Below are 22,852 nucleotides of genomic sequence, written 5' to 3' on the forward strand. Positions count from 1 at the left end.
TTTCCTAATACCGAATACATCATTAGAAAGCCATTATTTGGATTCCATTGGATTCTTTTCCTCAAAGGGTGAGAGTAGTATATTACAACATGGAATGTTATGTTGTATAATAGCATTTTCACAACTCTTATGTTATCATTTCATCTATCCGTCCACCCACTGAACATTTCATATCTACTGTGAGTTAGGAACTAAGCTTAAGTGCTGGGCACATATGGTAAACTAGATACACAAAATGTCAGACCAGGTGATTTCAAGGCCACTTGCCAATGACCTGAAGGGCAGAGTGCACTTACTTGGGAATCAGGTGTGATAATGTGGGTTAGGTGCCTAATGCTATGCTTGGCACACAGCATCAACAAAAGAGATTTCACAATCCTGTTTCCAGGAGCCACCTCCCACCTCATTGATAAACTGAGGTGAAATGAAGAGGTCTGGACAGGAAATATAATAACCATTACACAGATAAGGAATCAAAGTTCAAAACTGTTATCTGCAGCTAGCAGGTGGCAAAGTCTGCAGCTGATGGTCACACCACTTCACTAATAGCTTTACTCAAAGTCATCTGTGCTAAGAAAGCATGTGACTCTGTAGGCCAGGGAGAAGGTAGCAGAGAAAGCATTTGAAAGAACCAGGAAAACCTGCTTCTCCTCCCTTCTTCTCCAAGCTGTCCCCAAACCCCATCTGTCAGACACTAACATGGTCATCAGTTATGATCTTTGAACCTAAGGTTGTTGAATGTAGGCCAGTACTAACTCAGAGGATTGACAGAGACCATGAATGAGGCCCATGCTGTATGGTAAGGTGTTCCTGCTCACTTCATGGCAGGTAACAGTATAGAGAGACCGGCGAACGGGTGCGGTTTTATGTGAGCTCCTGGTGCTAGAGAGGGTCTGACTCAGGCTGCCGAGTCTCCATATCCTGTGAAAGAACACTAGCCCCTGTCCTGCCGACATCACAAGGGTACTGCAAGATCAACTGAAACAGTGCTTTGAAGATGGCAAAAATCTGTTTGAGTTGCACTGCAAATCTTCCATGGTAAATGTACCCGGAGCATAACCCAGCCTCATGGCTTGAGAGAATACAAGTCAGTTGTGAAGACAAAATAAATTGTAAAACAGAATATAAAGTGCATGTTGTAGGGAGAGAACTGTGATGCTGTGTGGCTCTGCTGCTCAAAACCTTATTTTATTTCAGATCTTTATGATAATTTCTATACATGCATCAGAGCAGATAAAAGGGGGAAATCAACAATAATAGCTAACATTTATCCAGCAAATGTGCCAGGAACCTCCTAAACCTTTCCTGGAAATTGCCTTATTGAAATCACAAGAAGCAACTCGGTGAGGTAGGCACTATCCTCATTACCCCCATTTTACAGATGAGGAAACTGAGGCACAGAGAGGTCACATGACTTTCTTAAGGCCACACAGCTCCTAACTGCTGAAACTGAAATTCTGTGAACAAATCATGTAAGAGTGCATTCTTACAAATCTAATGGACTCAACAGGCCGATACATACGGCTGCCTTGGAAAGGAAATGAGGGTTGGGAAATCACTGCTTGCCTTTGACGGTCACCTTAGGCACCTTCGACTCAAGTCATCATCACACTACACGCACAGCCGGGACCTTTAACACCTCTCTCGTTATTTCAAAGGTCAGTCTTCTTGGCCTCCTTTTTCCACTTTTACTTTCTCGAAGCAAATGTTAGTTGATACATTAACTGGGGTGATTAGAGTAATGACACCTGAAAACAGCGAGCTTCCTCCCTCAGCCCATAAGACTACCCCAGAGCTTCTGTGTTAATACTAAAATGTCTAACTAAAAGAATTATTTAGGGTACTCTTTTTACAAAATCATATGCAAAGTATCACGTTCAAGAGAAAGCTAAACCTGAGGATCCAGGGAACTGAAGAAAAGTGATGTGTCTGCGAAAACAGTAGCAGGGATTTTTTTTTTTTTTTGGTAATTTTTTCCCCCCAGGGGCTGTAATTTGACTGCTCTGTTTGGCAACCCTCCAGAGACAAGTCCAAGTGCTTAATCTCTTTCTCTCTCTCTCCCGCTCCTCCCCACCGTGCTCGCCCGGGCCGAGGGGAGGAGGGACCCAAGATCCGCTGCTCGCGGCGACGAGGCCCGCAACCCTGCGCCGGGAGGGGCGGGTCGGGGCGCGGCCGGCGAGCGGGGAGCGCGGCCGAGCGGCGGGGCCGAGCGCGAGGAAGAGGAAGTCCGAGCCTGGCGGCAGTGCAGGGCGCTCGGCTGGCGCCGCAGCCGGCGCAGCGCAGCCGCACCTTCCCCCGGCCGACCTGCGAGCGCGGCCCGCGCCGGGAGCCGGCCCTCCCCGGGTAAGTGTCCCTTTCGCTGGACACCGGGTCCTCTTCCAGGAATGGGACCGCGCGGCCGGGAACGCCGGGATGGGGGGGACGGGAAGGGGACTCCGAGGGGCGCCCCAGATCCGCAGGTGGAGGCGAGCGGACCGGGGTGCCGGGTTCCTGTTCCGCGCGCTCCCTCCCGGGTGGGGGCCAACGGGGCTGGGGGAGCGCCCCGCCGCCTCGACCCCGGCCCTCCGCTGCCCACCGCCGCCTGGAGGGGGCGACCCGCGGCCGCCACCGCCCGGCTCCGGGGGCCCGGCCTCGAGTCTCTGTGCTCCTCGCCCTCCACCCGCAGCCGCGGGGGCCGGAGCGTTCGCTCCTCGGAGAAGGGATTCCTCAGTGCGCTCGGGACTGTTACCAAGTCAGCCTTGCAACTCAAACGGGACAGTCCGAGAACGGGACCCGAGCGCCCGCCGCCCTCGGTCCGCTCCCGCCGCGGATCCCCGCTCCTGGCGCCCCAGACGGCGGACCGCGGTGGGAATCGGAGGCCCCGGCTCTGTGGCGCGTTTGGTTTGGAGGGTCCCAGCTCTGCAAATATTTCCTAGGGCGGGGGGCGGGGGAGGGGACGTGCAGGGGGGCTTGGAGTCGAAGCCGGTGGCCAGTCCATCACGGCGGTCAATGTAACCCCTGGTCCACGGGGACTTTGTCGACGGTCCTGGCCTCGGAGGACCGCCGGGGTTTGCGGTGATGCCCGCAGCCCGGTCTCCCAGCCTTTGTGTCCTCTAGTGAGAGTCTGGTTGTTAAACGAGAAGCCTAAGGAGGTTGTAATTGGGAAAAGTCGTTAAGCTGTGGCATTTCATTGCGTTTACGGGAAACAATGAGGTGGATGACTTTTTAAATGCTCCAGTGGAGTCTTGCTTGTAGGGCCGGTATTTCATTAAGCTCTGGTCCTTAACCCTCCCTTTGTAGCACCCTCAAGTGGCCATGGCTACTGCACATACTTTTCAAATTGTAGAGGGTGAGTCTGGGGGAAGGCTGTTTGCAGTCAGCATCTCCCAAGACAAGGTCAGTCACAGAGGGAGAGTGGTTTGGGGGTTTTCCGAGGACTGGGTACAGAACTTCCTTGTGTTTCGATTTAAACCAGAAGACCAGCATGTTGACTCTGGGTCAGATTCGCCTTCGAACAGAATACCAGGCCTAGATAGATTGTGTAATGCCATAAAAATAGTTATCAAGTGTTAAAATCAGCATCTTCGGGCTGCTCAGTTTCTGTGGTTGGCATATCTTTAAAGAATTTACAGGCTTTGGATTTTGATTAAACACTATTAAAACATTTCCAGGCCCATCGTGTCTGGGAGTAAGAAACTCCATCCTAATTTCATCTTTGCCAAGTCAGACCAGAGCAAGCGGCTCCACCTCGGGTGGCCTTGGCTTCCTCCCTTAAGAAATGATTTAGAGAAACCAGACAGTTTCTGAAGTTTCAAGCTCACTCCTTGCTACCCCTCCCCAATAAGCAGTACTTATTTGGTCTGCTGTATTTAAGACTTAGATCCAAAAGGGATGGTTTGGTATTATGGTCCTTTACCATCCTTGAGTCTGACTTTCCAGTTCCTCATGTTGCTCTTAGTCCTATTTGAAGCCTTGTGTCTGAGCCGCCAAGCACCTGAAGAAACATTTCCCCAGAGTTCTCTCTCCTCTTTGGTCCCATCCTATTAGGTCATCAACAGCTGTCACCTCATGACCTTCCTTTTTCCTGGTGTAGCTGCTCCCTGGAGCTTTCTGCTGAAGGGCAAAGCACAGTGAGAAACAGTTACCTGGCAGGCAGATCCATGCCCGAATCCTGCTTCCCTTGATGGTTTTTTCCTACTTATCTCCATCTTCACAATGGGCACTGGCTTCCTTCAGTGACTTTAATATGGATGATGGTACCAAATACAAACAAATATTTCCCTGGCAGACTCAATCTGTGCTTCAAAAAGGTTAAATGGTCACCTTTTAACAAAGCAAGAGGAAGTGGCAGTGTAAGTTTTCAAAAGCAAGAATAACCAGTACCGTTTTGTTCTCCTCCTTTGAGGCTATGATTTTTTTTAAAGTGACGTAATTAAGATTTAATGATTTGACACATAAATGTGGGAAATGCTTGAGCAGCGCTAAATCTTTAGAGCCTTTAGTAAACTGGAAGCAATTCCTGGATCTACACTCTGATTCTTCAAGGCTGCAGTCCCCTTTTCACAGATTTCTCTTCCCTCCCACCTTTTCCTGTGGATAGCTGATCTTTCACACAGTTGCCATCTTTGAATCCTCCTGCAGGCAAATTCAGAGAAGGCAATGGCACCCCGCTCCAGTACTCTTGCCTAGAAAATCCCATGGGTGGAGGAGCCTGGTGGGCTACAGTCCATGGGGTCGCTAAGAGTCGGACACGACTGAGAGACTTCACTTTCACTTTTCACTTTCATGCGTTGGAGAAGGAAATGGCAACCCACTCCAGTGTTCTTGCCTGGAGAATCCCAGGGACGGGGGAGCCTGGTGGGCTGCCATCTATGGGGTCGCACAGAGTTGGACACGACTGAAGCGACGCAGCAGCAGCAGCAGCAGCAGCAGCAGGCAAATTATATCCATGGAATAGTAAAACTAAAATGGCTCTTGGAAGATCTAGCCCAGCCCCTACATATTAAAGATTTGGGAAGGCACTGGTGATTAAGAACAAGTGCTCAGAAACTAAGTTGACCTGTGTATCATTTGCTCAATAGCACTTTGACCTTGATCCCTCTAAGGAAATCCTATAGACATAGATTCTTTTATAACTGAGAAAATGTAACCGTCATAGTTGATCATTCTCTCTGGATTGTCTCACCTTTGCTCATTCCTTCCTCTGTCAGTTTAGGAAATGGTAAGCCTTCTTCCTTCTTAAGTGGTATTGTAGTAAGTGTTGGACACATTGTACGCTTCCAAGATGACTGCTTTTGATAAACCAAGTCCCACGAGTGAGTGATTTTCCTGGTAATTATACAACTCTCAACTGGAAGAGCTGTGATTTAACTCATGTTCATGTCTCTTAATCCGGAACTGTACTACCTAGAAATGGTGGTGGCATGGGGGCATATTTTAAATTAAATGTAATGATTCTTTGTTTCAGAAAAAAAAAGTCCCTTGCCTCTTTTGACCTAAAAAGAACATGGATTCCAAATCAAAATATTCATTTTTAAAGTAGAAATGGGAATAGAAATATTTTCTAGACAAAGACCCTAAGCAAGCCAGTACTCGTGTGTGGCAGGCTTCTCAAATATTAGTGTTTCATCACAATGTACATCAATCTTGCTTTACAAAATGAAGAGCTGACTCCAAACCATTTGGGCATTCAGGGCCATGGGCGTCTGTGCCAAGGAGAACTTACTGACTGCAGGGCCCGGTTTCAAGTAATTATGAGAGGACTACAGGCTCTGCTTCATGTTGCTCGGGCTGATGAAAAGCAACAGATGCTTTAGCAGAGATGATAGAAATATAGGCTGGCCATCCCAGCGAGGGGTCTGGGTTTGCTGTCAGAGTAGCTAGGCCCCAGGTCATCCAGATGCTGTGGAACAGCTTCATGGATGCCTGAGTGATCCCCATCCCAGGAATAAGGAGGTGCTGGTCGATCTAGCATAGTGTCCATATTCGAGTCATATCGGAGTTTCTTTTCAATCTGTATACACAAGAGTACCCAAAAATATTTCTCTGCTGAGATGCAAGGCTTGTAAAAATTTCCAACCCTAAACATCTCCTTTTGGTAAATATTGAATTACTGTTTGACAGAAAGCAAAAGTAGGCTGGATTCATGAATACAAAAAGTCCCTAACCCTTGTCTGCTTTTCCCCTTCCCATATAATCCCAGAGGAAGGGCAACTTGAGGAGTGTTAATGTTAGGCTAAGTTTTACAAAGGTTCCAGCTACACCCACTGGATGTACTAAACCGATGTCTTTAATTAAGAAAGCTGTTTGGGTAAGCTTTAATGACCAGGGTGCTGCTGAGCCTGTAGAAACTGCTTATCACCAGCATTAGGAAGATCAAACCATTGCAGCATTTGGCCGAAAGCTAGCAAGCCCTTAAGTGTGAGTAGGACATCTTTTTAAAATATCAAAGTTGAAATGGGTGTGAGTGTAATAATGATTGAGATTTAGAATTCTAATAAAAGTAATCAATAAATCAATGTCATTACACTGTTCAACTGGCTCTAATGTTTGAAGTGGCAAATAGATCTTACCATTGTCCACTCTGTGTCCAGTCACATTAAACACTGACTTAAATGACTTGAATCTGAATAAAGATGGATGAAGAGGAGGAGGAGGAGAAGTTCTACATCATGGGGTAGTGGGCCTTTTCCTGTAAAGAGCCAGATAGTAAGTGTTTCAGGCTTAGTGGTCCATGTATATCTCCATTGTTTATTCTTTGATTTGTAGAAGGGGGGACTGGTGGTTTACATAAGCTTGTTGTTTAAATATGTAAAAACCAACCTTTTCTTGAAAGCCATACAGGATAGGCTTTTTCACTGGGAACCTAAATATATGTTAGTAAACCAAAAAAGGAAAAAAAAATCTATGGCAGCCATTGTTTGGCAATTCTGTTGTAAGTGAAATATTCTGTTTGAACTATCATTCCCAAAATGACAAATGCCATAGGCTCTATCTAAGCTGTCTGGCTGTAGACTGACTTATAATCAAATCTCCTATGTTAATATTTTTTTTCCAATCACCCTTCTTTATTTGCTCTTTTCACTCGGCTTAGAAGTCTCTGTTAGTGATCAGTTGACAGGATTCTCAGCACCATATTTCAATATTCAGTCTTGAGTGAGGTATGGAACAGGCAGAGAAGTTCAGCTGGGATGTAATAAATTCCACAAAGAAACAGGTCATTGATGAAGCTCACCAATAACATGAAATAAAGTTCACACCCCCTAGGAAGGCAACCAAGGCCCTTGTGTTCTCTTTTCTGCTAGTACCTTCCCATGTACACTCTATGGCCCTCTCGTCCAAGATCACTCACAGAGCCCTAGATGAGCTGTGCTGTCTCTCACCAAAGGTGGGATCCTTCCATACAAAGTTTAACTATATATCTCTTTCTGATCTTACTGGGGAGAAACATGGGCGCCTGAATCTCTGTGCTAACACAGGACTTTATATGTGACTCAAGTAGATGGAGAGAAAAATGTAGTGATCCCCAGTGGACACACATTACCTTTCAAGGTTGCAGGGACCGTTTTATTCCTCTCTGTAGCTTCGGGGATCTTGTCTTATGTCTGTGGACCAGTCACTGAATCAGAACTGTTTCCAGGCTTTGTATGTGATACCGAGTATAGCATGGCGCTGATGTGTCTGGATTTGAAGTCAGGCTGAGCTGACATCTAGTCCTGGTTTCTCCACTTCACCTGCTGCCCATCTTTCAAGTTGAGAATAAGGCCTCTCAATTGCTAGGAATAAATGAGATTTTTTTTTTCTGTGAAAAACATTTAGTTCAGAGTCTGACATGTAGTGGAGAAGGCACTGGCACCCCACTCCAGTACTCCTGCCTAGAAAATCCCATGGATGGAGGAGCCTGGTGGGCTGCAGTCCATGGGGTCGTGAAGAGTCGGACACGACTGAGAGACTTCACTTTCACTTTTCACTTTTATGCATTGGAGAAAGAAATGGCAACCCACTCCAGTGTTCTTGCCTGGAGATCCCAGGGACGGGGGAGCCTGGTGGGTGCCATCTATGGGGTCACACAGAGTTGGACACAACTGAAGTGACTTAGCAGCAGCAGCAGCAAGTACCCATTGAATGTGGGCATGGGTGCTAAGTTGCTTCAGTTGTTTCTGACTCTGCGAACTGTAGCCCGCCAGGTTCCACTGTCCGTAGGATTCTCCAGGCAAGAATACTGGAGTGGGTTGCCATGCCCTCCTCTAGGGGATCTTCCCCACCCAGGGATCGAACCCACGTCTCCTGTGTTGCAGGTGGATTCTTTGCCGCTGAGCCACCAGGGAAGCCCACCCATTGAACAAGTTAGTGTTCCTCCATGCTTGCATACAAGGTTCAGCTCTGATGGTTTACATTGTGAGTTTGTCTCTTCTGTTTCTTAGTTCTGAAAGATTGACTTGTAGCTACCAAAGAGTAAAATATGGTAAATTATTGTCAGATGTTCATGATCCATTGCACTTTTAAAATAGTTTAAAATATTTGCTCATCTCATTGAGCAAAGTGTGTTGGTGATTCCTGCTGAAGTGAAATTGTTCTGCACATAACTTGAGGAGGAGCAAAGTTAAGCAGCTCCTGCAGCCGACAATATTTGGCAGCTGTCCGTAGAGTTGTGTGAATCTGTAATGCATAGCAATGCCATCCTAAGGGCTGCGAAGGCATTAGCTGGAGCTTGCTTCCTTCTGTTTCCCAGATTTAATTGAACATTAATACTCCCCTCCTCTGTATCCCAAGGGACCGATCATTCCTCTAACCAAGAAGGTCCTCTGTGATAATGAAATGGGGGGAAGGCTCCCTTTAGAACCACCACCCTCCCCTCCTCTGGCAATTCCCTGCACTTTCAAAGTCCGAGCAGTGTTCTCTTCTCTCCCCACTCCCTCCTTCCTGCTCAGAGCAAAAAGTACTGCTGAAGTCTTTGCTTTCTGACCACCCTCTACGCTCTGGTCCCTCATCCAGATCTTTTTCTGAACCCAGTCCGGAGCCTGCCCCAGCTCTCCTCTGCTGTCCAAGGTCTCAGCTTCTGCACGGATGACTCAATGGGATCTTTGACAATACTCGGCTATTTCTAGCTGTAATGAAGTGTGCTTTCATGCTGTTTTGATTTTAATTTCGACATGTCACTCAAGGCCTGCGTGCATGTCGGCATGCAGGTCCCCCACATGTGGGGAGCGTGCCTTTCCTTCTGTCCGCCTGGAGTCTGTCAGCAACTTCCACCCTCTCCCTGCCCTGGGAGGAAGCAAGTGCAGATCTTACTCCCTTCCAGCCACATCCTCCTTCCATCTTCTCCTGGGACTGAAGCCCTCGTGCTCTAGGAGTTCTTCAGAACCCACCGCATCTCCAGCTGCAACAGGAGTCCTTGGAAACAAGCAGATGCAAAGGAAAGGCCGTTTGGTTTGTAGGCATTCCCGGGATGCATAATAACCACAATCTGGCCTCAGGGTGATTTCAGGCCGTCTCCAACCTGTGACTAGAAAGCTGGTTGAAGTGGGACGGGTATGTGAAGGTGTGAGGCCACGAGGAAGCGGGTGGGCACTGATCCGAGGCCATCACCGAGTTCCCCTTACTTCCCGGGGCTGTGTGATTACAGGCAGTCCTCAAACACTAACATCTGTGCTTCTCTGATGTGCTGGGAGAGAGGGAAAAACTGTAATCTGGGGCATAAATATACGATCCTGTGTTTGTTCCCTTTAACCAAGTAAACCTGTTATTAGGTTAAGCATCTGTGTTGCGCTAAAATATTATAGCTGCTTCAAAGGAGGATACGGTTGCTCGTCTGATACAGCTTACAGTTTAAACATTTAGCTGTCTCACACTTTTAAAAATTTGAATCAACTAAGAATATGAATTATGAAGCATAGGAATCAAAATCCGGAATATAGGATTACTGAGGAGGGGGCAGAGGAGGAAATTAGAGGACACATAGACTTAATATTTTTTCCTTTTTACTTTGTACTAGAGTCTAGCCAGTTAACAATGTTGTCATAGTTTCAGGTGGACAGCGAAGGGACTCTGCCATGCATATACATGTATCTTCTCCCCCAAACTGACTTAGACTTTAAAAGTGAAATTTTTTTAAAGAAAACTCTTTGGAAGTTTGGGATTGACATGTACGCAGTACTATATTTCAAACAGATAACAAACAAGAACCTACTGCGTAGTACAGGGAACTCTGATCAATGTTTTGTAATAACCTAAATGGGAAAAGAATTTGAAAAAGAATAGATACACGTATGTGCATCACTGAATCACTTTGCTGTACTCCTGACACTAACACAACATTGTAGATCAACTATGTAGTCATACTCCAATATCAAATACAAATTAAAAACAAAAAAGGAGGAAAATCCTTCCATTCCCTCATGCCCTTCCCATCGTAGATCAGTTTTAAGAGAATAACTTGCTAAGAATTAATGAGGGTGAGGCTGGAAGGGTGATGAGATGAGCAGGGGACAGGATGGGAAATGGGCGCCCAGATGGGCTGATGAGGATTGGCTGTGTCTAGGAAAGTGCTCTGAGAGATATTTGCAAGCTTTTGCAATATAGTTATGGAACAAAATCTTGGTGGTCTTGGCTTTTTTCCACTTTTCTTCAATGTCTATATGAGATAAATGCTTCTTTCCCCTTCTCTTCTTTAACAGTTGTTTAAACTCTAAGGAATTAGTGCTTAATCACAATATTTAATGGTATCTGATCTTGACACTAAAATGGCAAGGAAGATAATGTGCAAATAATGTTTTGTGGCCTGTGGACCCCCTTTGGCCCATGGGTGTAGTAAGCACAAGGATGAATTACCTCGAGCAAGTTGGAATCCATTTGACTTCTTCAAAGTGTCATTATTTGGAAACTCTGTTTCTTCCTTCCTTTCTTTCTTTCTTCTTATCCTGTTGCTGCTGCTGCTGCTAAGTCACTTCAGTTGTGTCCGACTCTGTGCGACCCCATAGACAGCAGCCCACCAGGCTCCCCCGTCCCTGGGATTCTCCAGGCAAGAACACGGGAGTGGGTTGCCATTTCCTTCTCCAGTGCAGGAAAGTGAAAAGTGAAAGGGAAGTTGCTCAGTTGCGTCCGATTCTTTGCGACCCCATGGACTGCAGCCTACCAGGCTCCTCGGTCCATGGGATTTTCCAGGCAAGAGTACTGGAGTGGGTTGCCATCACCTTCTCTGTCTTATCCTGTTAGGAAAGCAAATACTGAGAAGTTCTAAAAATTGAGTTGTGATGAGTGCTATAATAGCCATACCTTTCAGAATCCAGAATCTCCCTGACAAGCAGAAAGAGACTTATTTCACTGAATGATCTAACACGTCAAGATAAGAGACTCTAAATTTCCACATAGGAAGTAAACAGATGTTTGTTTTTACCTTCTTACCACATGAAGCAGAGAGCACATTACTAGCTAAAGACAGAATAGCTAGCAGCAACTATTCTAAAAAATACCTTTGGCTTTGGTTTACAAATATGAGCAGAAAACATACTTTTCAAAAGTTCAGAAACAAAATACTATGCTCTTAAAAGAGAAAATTCTTACTTGATGCTTCTATATGCATAACAGGCATAGCAGTCAAATCTAATACTCTTCTGCTTTCTTTGCGCGCGCGCGCGCGTGTGTGTGTGTGTGTGTGTGTGTGTGTGTGTGTGTGTGCGCGCGCATGCGCACAAGCACGCTCTCAGTTGCTCAGTCATGTCAGATCCTTTCGGACCCCATGGTCTGTGGCCCAGCAGGCTCCTCTATCCATGGAATTTTCCAGGCAAGAATACTGGAGTGGGTTGACATTTCCTCCTCCAGAGGATCTTCCTCACCCAGGGTTTGAACCCCAGTCTCTTGTGTCTCCTGCATTGGCAGGCGGATTCTTTACTACTGTACTACTGTACTGGGAAGCCCGTTTCTTTGCTTACTTATTGTAATGCCAGTTCAAGCACTGCTTCTGTGCCATTAATTATGGGAAAAATGGTGTGCATAGAGGAGATAAGTTTGTTTTTCTAAGGTCTGAATATTGAGTTGAAATGTGGGAATAGTCTGAAATTCGTCAATCTGTATATGTCATTTGAATGTTATTTGAAAATGCCTGCTAACCTAGGGGTAAAACCATATAATAAAGATATTGTGAGGCTTGAATGCTTAATGTATATATAGCACCCCATACATAATAAACCCTTGATAAATAATGGCTCTTTTACTGTGTTTACTGGGTGTCACACTTCAGTTTTATTCCCTGCTACTAGACGTCTGGAACAATAAACCAACATGAAAATAACCGAGAAAAAACATCTCAATGGTAGAAGACAGCCTTTGTCCCGAGGCAGGGGTAAGAGAGAGGGAAGAGGAACACTTTGTTCTGTTAGTTTTCACTGTAGTAGAGACAGAGTACACACTGCACTTGGAAATTCAGATTAGTATGAGCCTATCAACAAATACGGTTTCCTAAATTCTGGGGATAGAGTGATGAACAGAACAGACCAAGTCTGGAGTGAAGGGAAAAATAGTATGTGACGAGCACTTTAAAGAAAAGAGGGAAATACGTGGCGGAGAGGGGAGGGCTAGTGGCTTGCCATTTGCTGGATGATCAGAAACGCCTATCTGAGCTAGTCCTTGAAAAGTGGACCTTAAGATATGAGGGAAGAACATTCTAGGCAAACAGGGGGGAAATAAATATGGAGGCCCTAGGAGAGAAGTAAATTCTGTGAGTTCTTGAGAAAAGCAGGCTGTGTATATGAACAAGGGGGCGGGGGCAGAAGAAAGTGAGAAGTGAGGGTGAAGAGGGAGACAGAGCCCAGATCTCCTAGCACTTAAAGGTCTTTCAGTTCAGTTCGGTTCAGTTCAGTCGCTCAGTCGTGTCCGACTCTTTGCGACCCCATGAATCGAAGCACGCCAGGCCTCCCTGTCCATCACCAACTCCCGGAGTCCACCCAAACCCATGTGCATTGAGTCGGTGATGCCATCTAACCATCTCATCCTCTGTCGTCCCCTTCTCCTCCTGCCCCCAATCCCTCCCAGCATCAGAGTCTTTTCCAATGAGTCAACTCTTCGCATGAGGTGGCCAAAGTATTGGGGTTTCAGGTTCAGCATCAGTCCTTCCAATGAACACCCAGGACTGATCCCCTTCAGGATGGACTGGTTGGATCTCCTTGCAGTCCAAGGGACTCTCAAGAGTCTTCTCCAACACCACAGTTCAAAAGCATCAATTCTTCGGTGCTCAGCTTTCAATGGATACATGTATATGTATGGCTGAATCCCTTCACTGTTCATCTAAAACAATCACAACACTGTTAATCAACTATATGCATTCGTGCTAAGTTGCTTCAGTCATATTCGACTCTCTGCGACCCTGTGAACTGTAGCCTGATGGGCTCTTCTGTCTATGGGGATTCTCTAGGCAAGAATACTGGAGTGGGTTACCATGCCCTCCTCCAGGGGATCTTCCCGACCCAGGGATCAAACTGGAGTCTCTTATGACTCCTGCATTGGCAGGTGGGTTCTTTACCACTGCTGCTGCTGCTAAGTCTATACCCCAATACAAAATAAAAAGGTGGTTTTTTTTTTTTGAAAGCATGATGCAAAGCCAGTGGAGGGCGTGGTGGAGGGGAGTGACAGAATCTGATTACTGATCATTCAGTTGGGAGCAGTGGTACAGAGAGGATGGTGCAGAGGTGGGGGTAGGAGTTGCGGCTTGATTCAGAACTGGAACGTCGGCCAAGACGGTGCAGCTGAAGGAGAAGGAATTTATGGGACGCAGGGAGCAGCGTGGCCTCTGTTATTTGTTTCAACCTATCTGCTTACCAGCCATTCCCCGTCTCCTACTTCCATTGCCCTCTCTCCTTCGGCTCCCGTAAATAAAGTAACTAAAGCGGCACGTGGCCGTAAGGGATGCTCTCCCTGAAGCCATGATGGACCAGCTCACCTCCCCACACCCCCTCCCTTCTAGAACTCGGTGTTCCTGGTAACCATTAGTTGTCTGCCTTCCCTCACTAGACCACTGGCTCCGTGAAGGCAAGTGTTTGAACAAAACAATTTTCTCTTTTACTAGTTGAGATGAGCTTTTAAAAAGTCTGGACAAAAATCTCTGTTTTTCACAAATGAGTTGAAGAAAAGAAATTTTGAGTAGGTGGCTAAATATTTGGAGAAGGACCAGGAAGAAGAGGAAGAGGAGGGAAGGAGAGAAGAGAAAAAGAGAAGAAAAGGAAAGAAGAGAAAAGGCTAAGAGAAAGAGCAGGAGACCCATTGGGGAGATCCAGAGGAGCTCTCATGAACACTTCCGAAAGGGTTCTGCAGAAAGATGTTTTTGTTCCAAGGATTTTCTGTAAGAGGAATCCAGTAGCTACTGGTGTAAAACCTGTAGCGCCTGTGGTATGTGCGGTGCTTTATGAATAAGTAGGTCCATGGTCTGCCTTGCCCTGGTTTGCAGGGCACTTGGAAACTCAGTGATGCTTATTCTGAAATAGGAACAACTGTAGAGAAATTGAGGTGCTCAGAATTCTTTCTGATACTCCAACCCTATACCTATGCCTTCTTATGCATGGGGAGCGGGGTCACCCCAGACCCTTTGGTAGGTTGTGAGTCTCTAGGGGCATAGTTCAGTTCAGTTCAGTTCAGTCGCTGAGTCGTGTCTGAGTCTTTGCAACCCCATGGATTGCAGCACGCCAGCCTTTCCCTGTCCATCACCACCTCCCAGAGCCTACTCAAACTCGTGTCCATTGAGTTGGTGATGCCATCCAACCATCTCATCCTCTGTCATCCCCTTCTCCTCCTGCCTTCAATCTTTCCCAGCATCAGGGTCTTTTTCACATGCATCAGTTCTTCTCATCAGGTGGCCAGAATGTTGGCATTTCAGCTTTGTGTTCCAAATGGAGAGCGTGGTCACTGGCACACCCAACTGTTTGAGCTGAAGTAGGGTCCAGGTGTCTATTTTCACTGCAAAATGCACGTGAGAAGTTTGATGTTCAGTGTGAGTGTGGGGATTTTGGAGGAAAACCTTAACTCTAGTACCATCTTGAAGCTTAGAAATGTAAAAACAAATTTGAGAAATCTATATTTACTATTCTCAAATTCTGAATTTAGCATTCTTACTGGAAAAAAAAATACGAATATAGCTAAACCACGTTGTTTACTGTTATTTTAAAATGGTACAGTAATTGCTCTGTTCTTTGTAAATTTAGTTGATTAAGACCGGTCTTTCACATCACTTTGTGTCAAAAGGAAATGGATTCTGGTAGCCTAGTTTTAGTTACTACTCTTATTAGAAAATAATCAAATGAAAAATCTCTTAGAATATTCTGATTTAAATTTCCTAGCTCAGATAGTGAGGCCCTATTGTGTTTCAAAATAAATTCAGAGAAAAACCATGCAGCAGCCGTCTGAGCCTCCCACTCTTACTCACACTCCTTCTGGGATTTATCTATTGGCCTTTGCACAATTGATTCCAAGTCACCCACCCAGAGCTGGGCTCATAATCTCCATTTCCAGACCCACCTCTAACTTCCTGGGGTTGTTTTTCTTTTCCCTCCTTTCCAGTTCTTAGTTAATAGTCCCACAATTCTTTGGTCAGAATAAGTCATTTTCCTTCCTTTTGTACCTTGTCCAATCTGTTAGCAGTGACTTCCTAAATAGCTCTCCATCCATGTTCACCTCTTCATGCCCCCTTTCCATCCTATGAGACGCTTCTCTCTTAACCTAGCCCATTAGCATGGCTGCTGAGCCAGCATGGATTGATGTATCTAGAAGACAAATCTGACCAGTGAATACATTGTCACAGAGGCATCTCCTAATGGCTTAACCCAAAAGAAAGGTTGAAGGTAGAGCTTTGAGGGGAGATTAAAGTCTCCAGAAGAGGGACTTCCCTGACAGTCTACTGGTTAGGACCCCATACATCCTCTGCAGGGGGCACAGCTTCAATCCCTGGTAGGGGAACTAAGACCCTGCATGCTGTGTTGTGAAGCTAAAAGGTAAGAAATAAAGGGGAAGGGCTTCAGGTAGAGATCCTTTGGTGTTTCTGTGGTCACGTTCCTCCTCTCATATCTCAGGTCCAATCCAGAGGCTGACTGGACTCTTCTCCAAAATATCTGGAATCCTAGGATTTGTCATGGTCTTCTCCACACCCACCTGGTCCAGCCCCTCACCTCTGTCTCCCTGGCTTAGTGCAGTAGGTTCCTAACTGGTCTCCTGGCTCAGCCTCGTTGCCCCCTACTCTGTCTTTCCCATACACCAGTCCAAAGGATCCTAATTCAAACATCTCTAATGATTCCCTATTCCATTCAGTCAAAAGCCAATCCATGGAACAGCCTCCAAGCCCCTCCCCAGTGGGGTCCCTGCCGATCCCCACATGGTTACCTGGACCCAGCTCGCTGGCCTCTCCATTGGCCCCAGATGCACCCAACAGGCCCCAGCCTTAGGTTGTTCTCATGCCCTCTGCCTGGAACATTCCTGCCTGGGAATCAAAGCTTTACTGACTCACTTCTCTTCGTCCCCCACTCAAGTGTGCCCTTATCAAAGTCTTCCTGATGGCACTCCAGAAGACAGGAAGCCCGCACCTTGGAGGTTGTAGCCTTCGTACCCTACTTCGTTTGTATGCCTAGCATTCATGAACACTTAACAAAAGATATATTTGTTTCTTGTCTGTTCATCATGACAAGAGAGGCCTTGTGCTGTTCACGCTGCATTTCCATGTTTTAGAACAGTGCCCAGTGTAGAGAGAAGCTTTATTTTTCAAACGGATCAATATCACCTCGGCAGCTGCCATCTCTTGTCTCTGAATCAGGTAAATTCTGATTATCTGCTATTGTACTATGTTCTAGAATGAGATCAGCACTTAAGGTGTTGGATGTGGACATGGGTGGGAGGGTATGTGGGAGTAGAAGTGGCGGAGAACCTGTCTTATGACTCCACCTCCCTCTTCCCTCCATACTCCATCACTGCCCTCATTCTCCTGGGCTTCAGAAGAAGCTTCCTTTGGAAGTCCACCTTGACCTCTTGCCTGCAGTGGTGTCTGCGCCATAGCACCATCCAGCCCAGAAAACCTGACTCTTGGCTGTTCTCCCGCATCTGCCTTATTCCTGCACAGTACCCACAGCACCACTCAGAAAATACCAAGGCAGTACTGGATATTCACCCTTCCTTTATCCAGATGCTACTTATCCATCAAGATAGCCAATGTCAGATGACACTTAAACATGCAAACTCTGGTCCTGGGCTACCTGAATTCAAACTGGGTTATACCACTTAGAGTTTTCATAACCTTGGATAGACTTTTCACCTCCCTAAGCTTGGGGGGAGCCTCTTACAGATGAAGGAAACAGTACCAACTTCTGGGGTTTGATGAGGATCAAAGCCAATCATTCTTTAATATGTTTGCAGAATCTAGTTCTAACATAGAGAGAAGTTAAGTCATATTCATCATTGTTTTCATTAACACTTCTTTGAAATGGGCATCTTTCAGAAAACTCAAATTGCTCTCATCTTTCTCAGAAATTATCTTTAATTATCATTGTATTCAACTTCATGTGAACTTCATGTGTATGAGGGTCTTATCCTGATGCACTTATCAACTCATCCAAGTTTTATTAATTTATGTGTATAAAATAAATACTGCCTGTGTGTAGAAACACTATATTCCTCCACCCTCCTCTTAGCATCTCCCTTCCCTGCTTTATTTTCCTGATTAGCACATGTATCTGCCTGATGGATACACCATAAATTATTGTTTATCTTTAAAGCTCCATGAAGGGAGGAATGCATCTTCTAATTAAGGGAATTTCCAAATAAACACAAGCAGAGAGAATAGCATAATGAACCCCCATGTACTCGTCTTCCAAGTTCAACAATTATAAACATTTTGCCAATCTTGTTTCACCTATTTCCCCACGTGTCCCCTCCCCTACCTTGAAGTTGTTCAGTCGCTTAGTTATGTCTGACTCTTTGCAACCTCATGGACCACAGCATGCCAGGCTCCTCTGTCCTTCATCATCTCCTGGAGTTTGCTCAGACTCATGTCCATTGAGTCGGTGATGCCGTCCAACCATCTCAACCTCTGTCGCCCCCTTCTCCTCCTGCCTTCAATCTTTCCCAGCATCAGGGTCTTTTCTAATGAGTCAGTTCGCATCAGGTGGACAAAGTATTGGAGCTTCAGCCCCAGTCCTTCCGATTAATATTTAGGATTGATTTCCTTTAGGATTGACTGGTTTGATCTCCTTGCTGTTGAAGGGACTCTAAGGAGTCTTCTGCAACACCACAGTTCAAAAGTATCAATTCTTCAGTGCTCAGCTTTCTTTATGGTCCAACTCTCATATCCATACATGACTACTGGAAAAACCATAGCTTTAACTAGATGGACTTTGTTGGCAAGGTAATGCCTCTGCTTTTTAATATGCTGTCTAGGTTTGTCATAGCTTTTCTTCCAAGGAGCAAGCGTCTTTTAATTTCAAGGCCACTGTCACCATGTGCAGTGATTTTGGAGCCCAAGAAAATAAAATCTGTCACCATTTCCATTGTTTCCCCATCTATTTGTCATGGAGTGATGGGACTGGATGCCATGATCTTCATTTTTTGAATGCTGAGCTTTAAGCCAGATTTTTCGTTCTCCTCCTTCACCTTCATCAAGAGGCTCTTTAGTTCCTCTTTGCTTTCTACCATAAGGGTGGTGTCATCAGCATATCTGAGGTTATTGATATTTCTCCCAGCAATCTTGTTTCCAGCTTGTGCTTCATCCAGCCTGGCATTTCACCTGATGTACTGAGCATATAAGTTAAATAAGCAGGGTGACAATATTCAGCCTTGATGTACTCCTTTCCCAATATGATGCTCTTGACAACAGGTGACCAAAATATTGGAGCTTCAGCTTCAGCATCAGTCCTTCCAGTGAATATTCAGGGTTGAGTTCCTTTAGGATTGACTGGTTTGATCTCCTTGCAGTCCAAGGGACTCTCATTAAAGAAGCTAAAGCTCTTTAAATTGGCCCTCAAAAGGGCAGTAGGACTGTTCAGAAGTAAAACCAAAACACTGCTTTCCCACCGCACAGTGGACCAGAACAACAGTGAGAAAACCTGAAGCGCCGTCTGGACAGGAAGAGAGGGAATCTGGACATAGGGGCAGGGGGGCCTGGGGAGGGCTCACATCCACTTGGTGACCCCTTGCCTCCATGCAGCCTTTGAGGGTCTTCTGATGGCATCACAGACTCAATGGACATGAGTTTGAGCAAACTCAGGGAGATGGTGAAGGACAAGGGAGCCTGGTATACTACAGTTCATGGGCTCACAGAGAATTGGATGCGACTTAGCGACTGAACAACTTCTAACAAGGCCAAAAAAAACCCAAAAGCCTTCTAGTTCTACCTTCTCTTCTGGGTGAACACTAGACAAAAACAGTTCCATAAAAATCAGGTTTTGTGCTTTCCTGTCACTGTAGATGGTTGTGTCACTTTTCCAGAATTAGATCTCTATTTCTACCAACCTCTGAAAGAATGATGGGGTAACACTTTAGATGCCTATCCCATTAAGATTACCGTCAGGCACATGGGGGACCCTCACACATTCTGAAGTAACAACCAGTCTTATCAGTAACACATTGGTAAATCACTTCTCATAGTAGGTTTAGTTGCCAGATTGGTCTTCCTCTCCATCATTGGTCTGACATATGGAAGCACCATCTCGACTTTATGATTTGAAGTAACTGCCTCTATTTCCAAGGCCGCACCTTGCTCTGAGGCAGATTAGCCTGGAATTTGAGGTGAATAAAACTTTGGATAACCTATAGTCTCAAGCAAAGTTCAATGCGTCTCCACAGCACGGAGGGTTCCAAAGTGTTAGCTCTAACTCTGATAGCTTTGTACCTGAACATACAGCCTTGAGCCCTTTTCTCTGTGACATGTCTGGGTCCCCACCTATCCAGCCAGCCCCCAAGTCCCTGCAGAGTTCTGTTTGCTCTGGCTTGGCCTCCTTCGCCCCTCCAAAAGCTGTCATCTGCTTTAAGTGTCCACTCCTTCTTTCCAAATCGCCGCACTGGAAGTCTGGTCATATGCACGTCTTGCATGTACGCTCAGTCGCTTTGGTCGTGTCCAACTCTTTGTGACCTTATGGACGGTAGCCCTCCAGGCTCCTCTGTCCATGGAATTCTCCAGGCAAGAGCACTGGAGTGGGTTGCCATCTCCTATTCCAGGGGGATCTTCCCAACCCAGGGATCTAACCCCCATCTCTTATGTCTCCTGCATTGGCAGGTGGGTTCTTTACCACTAGCACCACCTGGGAAGGCCTCTATTTGCATACTCAAATTCTCACAATGGGAAAAATAATACAGATAGGAATTTACAGAGGCTAGATTTTTTTGTGAGAGGAAACAGATTGAAGAGGGATTGCAGGGAGCAGTCTGCTATATGAATAGAGGGGAATTCTAAGTAAGGACCAAGGAGACTGGAAGGGGCAGGGCATCTGGAATCAAGTATGGGGAGAATGAGAAGGCAAGGGTAATGGTTTTGAGGCTTTACCTCTGGTTCCCATTTGCCTCCTGTCTTATAGTTCCCTGTTGTATCAAGGAGTCCTGACTAGTTCAGGCAATGTTCTGAGGCTCTGCATGTATTTACTCATTTTGTGTTCACAAGCACTTTGAATATATGCAGTCATTCCCATTTCATAGATGAGGAAATGGCTGCACGTTCACTCGTGTCTGACTCTTTGCGACCCTGTGGACTGTAGCCCACCAGGCTCCTCTGTCTGTGGGATTTCCCAGGCAAGAATACTGGAGTGGGTAGCCCTTTCCTCCTCCAGGGGATCTTCCTGACCCAGGGATCAAACCTGCATCTCCTGAGTCTTCTGCATTGGCAGGTGGAATCTTACCACTGAGTCAGCTGAGAAGCCCATAAAGAGGAAACTGGGGTGTAAAAACAGGTAAGGTCTCCAAAGACATTCAGCAAATCAATGGCAGCATTGGATCAGTGCCCAGCAGACTGGCTTCAGATCTCATGCTCATAGTATACTTGGTGTGTGAGTTAGGATTGGATTCCACTGCAAGTGAGGGGGAGAGGGGCACATGGAACTCACAGGTCTGAGTAGGTCCGAGGCTAGTAGGTACCTCTCTGCTCGTGGGTACCCAAGCTCCTTCTATCTCATTGCCCTAAGAAATGTCATCTTCATTATGGCCCCTGTATCCCCAGGTGCTGTATCTGTGGATTCACCCAACCAAGGATCGAGGTTGGTTGATTGAATATGAGGATGCAAAACCCGTGGATTCAAAACACATGGGTAGGGAGGAATGACAATGTTTAATGTACTGCACTGTTTCATACAAGGGACTCAAGCATCTGGCAATTTGGACATCTACAGGGACCTCCTGAAACCAACCCTCCGAAGATACTGAGGGACAAATGTATCTAGTTAAGACTGAGGATTGCATTATTGAAGAAGAATATTTTCTCCTAGTGGCTAGTTGGGGTGCAATTTTCTTGATAGGAGAAAAGGAGAATGACAGAGGGAAGGAAAGTCAACAGCCAGGGTCTCTGAACTCTACTGCTTGAGTACCTTGCAAAATCTGGGCTCATGACAGCTACCAAAGTATTCGAGTGACTACTGGGGCATCTTTTCTAAAGGGAAAAAAAGGCAATGTTTAACATCTGGCGGGCTGCTCCACTTCATTACAAATAAATTAGATGCTGGTGTTTGTTAACAACTGGGCATTTCCATCAAACAGTTCATCCTGGCAAGGGCTGTTTATGAACTTAAAGTCAGAAGCAGTCTCTTCTGGAGAGGAAACTGCTAAAGATGTTAATCATCATGGGATGTCAGTCATTCATGGTGATGTCAGGAAGCAGCTGAAAACTGATCTGGTCGACTTGCCTCCTTCAGCTTAGTGTCTTGTAAGAACTTGCATTTCTGTCAAAGAGGTGTCCTAGTCAGACAGTTGCTTGAAGGACTCCATATTTGCACTGAATTAAAATCCAGGAGATGATTGAAGTTGCAGTATTCTTAATCTACTATGATAGGAAACAAATGGTAAATGCAAAGTTCTAGAATTAAGACCTAAATTGAGGGAGGAATGATTGAAACATCAGTGAGAGGATTAGAAGGAAAATCAAGACATTGGATAACAATTTTTTTTTTACCAAGATTAAAAATTTGAAGAAGCGTAATTGAGTTAAATTGTATGTTTTTCAGAAATTTAGATTGAGTGAATTTTCCTCTATTGCATGTTCCCAGAGAATTACAGGAAATCCTTTTCTAACAGGGTATCCTGAGTCGGAGGGTTTGTTAAGTTTAAAAAAAACACGCATTTGGTGGTATGCTACTGGTGAAGATTATAGAATCCCTTATGCTTCACTGAGTTTGAAGAACTACAATCACTTTAATCACACTTGTTTTCACGGTGGCCCAGGGAAGAATTAAGAGACTTCCTTTTCAAAAAGTTTTTGCTGAGACAGCGCTTTTATTCTCCAGTTGAGTCAACGGAATTGTCTTCTATTGGAATTCCAAAATCAGACTTGATGTCCTAGTGAGGTTTAAAAGTAAATTGTTGAGAAGTAATTAACCAGTTAATTACTAGTGTGGCAAAATAAGCTTGTGCTTCAGAAGTGTTTTAACTACTCAGATGGCTGGGGAATTTCAGAAGAAGCCTGTTGGTTAATAGGAAGCCTTGGTAATACAGAACTCTAAGTCTCCCTGGCAACATTTCCCAAAGAACTCAGTTTGGGTCTAACTGGAGCTGCCCGAGAAAATTAAGAACGGTGATGCTGATGTTGAGTGGAGAATAAAGCTGCCAACTGGTGAGAGAGCCCTTGTGAGGCCAAGCAGCAGAGCGCTCACCAGGGTTTATAAGTGCAAAGGATTTCCTTCCATTCTCTGAGGACGTTTGACAGACGAATGAT

At 45.6% G+C, this 22,852-nt stretch overlaps 1 protein-coding gene and 1 long non-coding RNA gene across 3 annotated transcripts in view; one reads left to right on the top strand and one right to left on the bottom strand.

Moving 5' to 3' along the window:
* The first annotated feature begins 2,164 nt into the window (after nucleotides 1-2,164).
* Nucleotides 2,165-22,852, top strand: part of PLEKHG1 (pleckstrin homology and RhoGEF domain containing G1) — a 249,041-nt gene continuing 228,353 nt past the window's right edge. Inside the window, exon 1 of one of the 2 annotated variants that reach the window (XM_086318316.1) lies at nucleotides 2,165-2,343. The gene's annotated coding sequence lies outside the window, so the exon portion shown is untranslated. The remainder of the gene's footprint in view (nucleotides 2,344-22,852) is intronic. The other variant, XM_086318314.1, reaches the window with a different exon arrangement.
* Nucleotides 7,523-9,402, bottom strand: LOC147366334 (uncharacterized). The gene is made up of 2 exons (XR_015133319.1): nucleotides 9,271-9,402; nucleotides 7,523-7,754 (listed from the first exon to the last, which is right to left on the bottom strand). It is a non-coding gene; the product is annotated as an uncharacterized LOC147366334 (long non-coding RNA).

The sequence above is a fragment of the Bos grunniens genome, chromosome 9, assembly GCF_055505025.1.
Source record: "Bos grunniens cultivar Pamir isolate PY7600 chromosome 9, Bosgru_T2T1.0, whole genome shotgun sequence".
NCBI classification, from domain to species: Eukaryota; Metazoa; Chordata; class Mammalia; order Artiodactyla; family Bovidae; genus Bos; species Bos grunniens.